We start from the raw sequence: 6,368 nt of genomic DNA, 5'->3' as shown, positions 1-6,368 counted from the left end.
ATTACAGTAGTATGGAATTTTTATATTTACATTAGTGGCTTTCAGAGACATAGGGATTTCTTTCCAAGACTATGTAAAATGTAGGGATAATGCTGACCAATGCAGGCAATGGATTGTAATGCATGCCTTTTAAATCTCAGCTCTGAACCTCCTAGCTATGTGAACAGGGACAGTATTCTGATATTACAGTAAAGTGAAAGAAAATAAGAATGTGATGGTTATTCCCTTATAGGATATACTACTGTAGTGTAGGAAAACTGGCAACAGAACTACTGATTTTCAAACTTGCCTCGAAATAAATAACATGGAAAAAGGCAGAAAAGAGGAAAAGGGAAACCACATATTTTTCCCATCTTGTACTCCCAAAGAATGGCTGGCCCAGAGCCCATGGTCAGAAACACTCTATCATGGTGGTAATCTCTCCAGAACTGGCTGAGTTCGTTGGTGGTATGAGATGTTTTACCGTGGAACAGGGAATGCAGCCATCTTCCTGATCGCAATTTTGATACCAAACATCACGTGTATGTGCCTTGTTGTCTTCATCTAATGAATCGGTGAAGTTTTAGAACAGCTTGGTGACCTTGGAAAGCCTGTTGTGCTTCTGACGAAACTGGCCTGAGCCTGTGGGTACACAGTGTTGTTGATAAGTAAACTATCTTCCTCGTGGGCTGGCCTGATGTCTTTGTGGAGGGGAAGGCATCCTTCCAAGACCGGAATTCTCTCAGACAGGGACTAGCTGTGCATAAAACATCCTCCTCCAGATCCACTCTCATTGAGATCTTGAAGCAGTTGTTAAGTATCAATCTTTTTATCCCTTCACAAGGACTTGAAACGAACTCCATTCCTCTGCATCTGCAGAAATTAATGTTGAATTTTCCAGCATTTGGCTGAAGGAGCAGGAGAGCAACTTCCAGGATGAGGAGCTTCTGAAAGTGTTAGGAGATGGGAGGTGAATTTTGCAGAGATGCGTGTGTGACAGAAGGGGAGGGGAGCAGAGAGAACTGCAGGGGCAAGTTAAGTAGTGGGGTCTGCCTATACTGCCATCTTTGTGGGGTGTTCTCATCAATGAGCTTGGAATTTCCACCTCATTCAGATACTTCCTAGCTGTCAGATACTGGGCAAGTTACATAATGCATAATGCATAATACATAATCTCAATCTTCTCCCTTGTGAAAATGGGAATGACAACACTGCCTTTGAAGGGTTTTCATTGGGGTTAAATGAAAAGGTACAGGAAGTGCATAGTGCAGCCCATCCATCGTTCTTTGTCCTATTACACAACAATGGCTTCAACTTTGTTTTCAACTCTTCCATAGCATCATTCTGCTTTCATTGCGTTTAATTATATAATCGTGTTTCTTTCTGAAAGCCACTGTCTTATGAAAATAAAATACAATATTTAAATTATACTATATGTCCTGCAAGACAAAACTGAAACCATTAAGGTGATGAATGACTGAGATCTGGAAACATCACCTCACGTCATGCTGTGTGGTAGGAACTGTGCTACCCCATGTAGATGCCATGGAAAATGAATCAGACTTCTGTCCGTCAGGTATCATACGGCTGCCTTTCAATGGCATCTGGTACCTATAAGGTACTGGATTCTGCCTACTTCAGCTGGTACCTATATGGTGCCGAAACAAATGGCAACTACTGGAAAAGCTGCAGAATGCAGAGAATGTTTTCCCTATCAGTCTAATTTTCAAAAGAATAATTAATTCAACAACTATTCAGTAGTGCCCTTCTGGTTGTATCAGAGAATGTGGATGGAGGGTTTACAACGACCAACAACACACAGCCTTTTCTCTCACAAGTCTCCCATCTAGTACAGGAGACAAACACATTCATTACATCCACAGGTATTTTCTGAGTGACTCCAACGTATGTTGAGCAGAGATCTGGGCTGCTTGGGACATACCAGTGAGCAAGAGAGAAAGATCCCTACCATCAGGAGCTAATACTCTATCAGGAGCCATTATCAGCTGGAGAGAGAACAGCAACAAACATCAATAAGTAAATACGTAACCTGTTAGACGCAAAACGCTATAACAGAAAGGAAATTTGGGCCAACAGAAAGGGGATCAGGAGTATCAGTGACAGGGTGGAAAGGAAGAGTGGTTTAGCAATCCATCATAAGGTAGCCTGGGTAGGCCTCATCCAGAAGGTGAGAGGTGATCATGGTCTTGAGGTGAGTGAGGAAGTCATCCTTGTAGATATGAGAGAGTATTCCAAACAGAGGGAATGGCTAGAGCAAAGGCCCTGAGGAGGGAGGGAGCCTGCCTGACACAACCCAGAAGCTGCCAAGTCCAGGTCCACTAGAGATGTGTGGCCCATGGGGAGCAGTAGGGGCAAAGTCAAAGACAAAATGGGCCAGATGTTTTAGGGCCTCATAGGTTTTGTGAGCATTTAACATTTAACTCTGATGCATAATCACAGGGCCACTAAGAGGGGTTTGGGTTCAGAATTAGAAGTGTGTGCAGTGTAGAGAAAAGGGAAAAGGAGGGTGACAGCAGTGAGGCAGGATCAGGTAATGAGCATAGAAGTGGGAGAAATCCAGGCATGCTGCATCTTTATGAGAGTGGCAGTGTTCACCTGGACATGACAAGTCTATGGATCACTGGGGCCACATCCACGACCTATGCACATCTACACCATTGCTCACAAAATCACAAATGTAGCAGTTCTGTATGCATCCTATCATTTGTCCAGGAAACAAACAAAACAATGAGGGAGGTTATTTTGTATTCCATTCATTTTGTATTTAAGACCTTTCTAGGGAATTAGCTAGTGTAGACCCAAACTGAAACCACCTTTGTGTTTGAACAAGAGTGTCCTAGGTACATGAAGGAAGAAAAATTGGGAAACATATGAAGGTTGATGTGAAAGACACAACTTGCCCCGCTCTCCTTAGGTTCATTCATATTTCGTTTAATTTCACTAAGTAACAGTTAACAGGCATAGTAACAACTATCCTTTGTGATCCACATAGACTCTGTCATCATTTATCATTCAATCAATATATTTTAAATCCCTACTGGACACTAGATCCCGGGCACTGTGTTGACTCAGAGGGGAACAGACATGTTTCAGGCTGGTTCCCAGTCCTCAAATTTCTCACAAGTTTGCAGATACATTGTTACAGAGCTCCTTAATTAAAGCTATGACAGAATTAAGTCAAGGAAACCTGGAAAAACAGAGGGGGTTACCTTAATCCCAATGTAAATGATGAGCCAGGACAAGGTCAGGAAAGCTTTCTTGGGAGAGGTGAGGTTCTGAGTAGGTAGTCCTATTATCCCCCTTTACACTTGAGAAATATTAAGGTCAAAGATATTAACTTGCCTTAATTCGCCTAAGGCTACATAGCTACTGAGAGAGTGGGATTTAAATTTTAGTTCATTTGCATTTTAAAACACCATTTTTTTTCTCATGGACTACTACCAAAATCACTTCCCCTGGCTCTGCTTCCCTTAAGTATTCTGAAAGTTTCTCAGGTATGTTGCAGTTCCTCTCCTGACAGCTGGGTCAAGCTGTGAGTACCATGAAACTCTGAGAAGGTCTTTAACATTCCCGATACCAGGTAAGAGCAGTTTCTGGAGAGCTCCTCTCTTAGGACTGTACTCCACTTAAAACTCAGTTAGAAACGTCAGCTGGCATGGCTCTCTCACTAAGTAAAGGACTCAATTTCCCTGAGGATGCATCTACTGTTCCTGTCAATTGCCCATCTATCTGCCCCTTCCTAATTCTGAAAAAAAAAAAAAAGGCAGAAATATGTATCCTAGACTTGTTGGTTTCAGGGTAGAGCCTCTCAGCTTTCATCCTAGGGATTCTTGAAATTTACATGGAAGCTCTATTCCCTTGCGTGCCTGGATCTTCCAGGCAGAATAAAACTAGAAAGGAGGAAGACTACTATACCAAAAGGAATGACATGCACTGTCTATGTCAGCAACTCTTAACATAAGGGAAACGTGCCATGGTGAATGCAAGATGATTACCTTTGGACTCAGACAGACCAGGGTGTGGATCCCAGCTCCACCACTTTCTGGCTTGCTCACATTAACCCATCTCAGCCTGTTAATCTGTTCAAAGGGATTTTGATACTTTTCAGGTTTGCTGGTACAAAAATATTAGGCTCATATAAGAAAGCAGACCATCCATAAATCAACATCACAACCTAGTGTGATGACAGCATAGAATATCTCTGTTTCTGTATCACTTCATTGCATTTTATCTTGCAAGGGAAATCAAAGCCTCAAATTGTGAAGTAACATGTGGAGGTGACACAACTATTATTTGCTGGGAGTGAGAGAGGTACTCACATGCTCTTTTCATAATATTGTTGAGAAGAAGAACATTATGATGGAAAATACCTTTCATTGGAGTCAGTGAATCTTACCTACTTAATAACTTATCCAAGAATTCAATGCTGAATGTCATCAACAAAGGCCACAACAACCATACCTGTGGATAAAAACAATCGTTCTCATAAGACGTGTTGATTTTGTGAGTGTGCAGGCTATGAAGGCATGAAGCCTTAAACTCATACACACTCCACTCTAAATCCATTTTCTCTTTTATAAAATGGACTTATGAACTGCCTCCCTAACAGTTAATGGGATAACAGTTAAATAGGATGCAGGGCATAACACACAGCCTCTCACAGGGTCTGTACGCAACAATGTTAGATGTCTTAACCTCATCCCTTTCTTTCTGACTCCAGGGAAAGTGAAATGCCAGCATTTTTAAGTAGACATGGCATTTCTACAATGAACAATCTTCTCTTTCTCTGACTGTTTTTGGTTGATGTTGATGAATGGTGTTAATGGTTGGAGCTGCTAGTTTTTAATGCATAACAAAGTGCCCCCAAATTTTATGCTTTAGACAACAGTTAACAATTTTATTGACAATTCTGCAGGTCAATAATTTCAGCTGGTCTCATCTGAGTGGCTTATTTGCTGTTCATGCCTAGGCTTAGTTATGCATCTGCAGCTAGTGCACTGTTATGACCTAAATAGTTCTGCTTGTGGCCGAATGGTCTAGGATGGCCTTGACCATATGTTGGGCAATGGGTTCACTGTCAGCTAGAGTGAAGGGGAAGAATCCGCCATAGGTAGCTCATCTTCCAGCTAGCCCGGCCTTCCTCACATTGCTGTCACAAGGTTTCATGAGTAAAAAGAGAGGTGACACCCCAGTGTGCAAGCACTTTTCAATTCTCTGCTGGCTTCTGTTTACGTTTGCTATTGTCCCACTGGACAAAACAAATTGCATGGCCAAGCCCAGAGGCAACGACAACGTGGAAGGAGATACAGGCTTCCATGAACAAACTGCAGTTTCACTGTGACGGTCTATTACTACAGTGATTCCTGAATTACACTGTTCATCACTGGAGAAATACTTAAATATACAAAACCACACAGTGGACTGCTGTTCTCTTAAAAGTGATTTTTACTCTTGTTACAAAAGTCATAGCTTTTCTTGCCCTATTACTATATTATTATAGATGAATGATAAAGTTATTAGGTCGTTCTTGCATTGCTATAAAGAAATACTGAGACTGGGTAATTTATAAAGAAAAGAGGTTTAATTGGCTCACAGTTCTGCAGGTTTTACAGGAAGCTTGGTGCTAATAGCTGCTCAGCTTCTAGGGTGGCCTCAGGAAGCTTACAATGGTGGCAGAAGGCAGGGGGGTGGGCAGGTGCATCACATGGCGAAAGCGGGAGCAAGACAGGGGAAGGTGCTGCGTGCTTTTAAGTGACCATATCTTGTGAGCACTCACTATCACGCAGACAGCACCAAGCCCTGAGGGATCCGCCCTCATGATCCCAACATCTCCCACCAGGTCCCACTTCCACCACTGGGGATTACACTTTAACATGAGATTTGGGGGAGGACAAATATCCAAACTATGTCAGCTGTGAAAGTTTGCGGAAAAAGTAATTTTAAAATTCCCTTGGCGTTGTATTAAGCCCGTTTTAAGTTGTGGATCTCCATATCCAGACTTTTCCAGTAGGGTTTCAGTCTGTGCCTCTTTCCATGTTATAATGTCCTAGTCTTCTTCCCTGCCACAAATATTCCCCTTGGAAGAGACCTATTGCACAGGCACAGTGTCAGGTAGAACTGATGCTGATGGAATAGACTAGAAACTGGCACCTCTTTCTTGTCAGACAAAGGATCTGGCAATTGTGAAGCAACCCTGCCCTGTGGCCGGAGCCTGGATTGGCCCCCCGACCCCCAGACAGCACACCAGTCTACTAGCTTTGCTAGAGTCACTTGTGATTTATTCAAATCATGTTTTAAAGCTCTGAGTAGTTCAACCATTTTGTACTACTAAGTCCTAACCATATTCTTTAGGACCCCATGGTATTTTA

Source organism: Aotus nancymaae, unplaced genomic scaffold, assembly GCF_030222135.1.
Source record: "Aotus nancymaae isolate 86718 unplaced genomic scaffold, 86718_ANA_hifiasm-v0.15.2.pri h1tg000058l, whole genome shotgun sequence".
In the NCBI taxonomy this organism is placed as follows: domain Eukaryota; kingdom Metazoa; phylum Chordata; class Mammalia; order Primates; family Aotidae; genus Aotus; species Aotus nancymaae.
The sequence above is the reverse complement of the archived record's forward strand: the minus strand, read 5'-3'. Positions refer to the sequence as shown.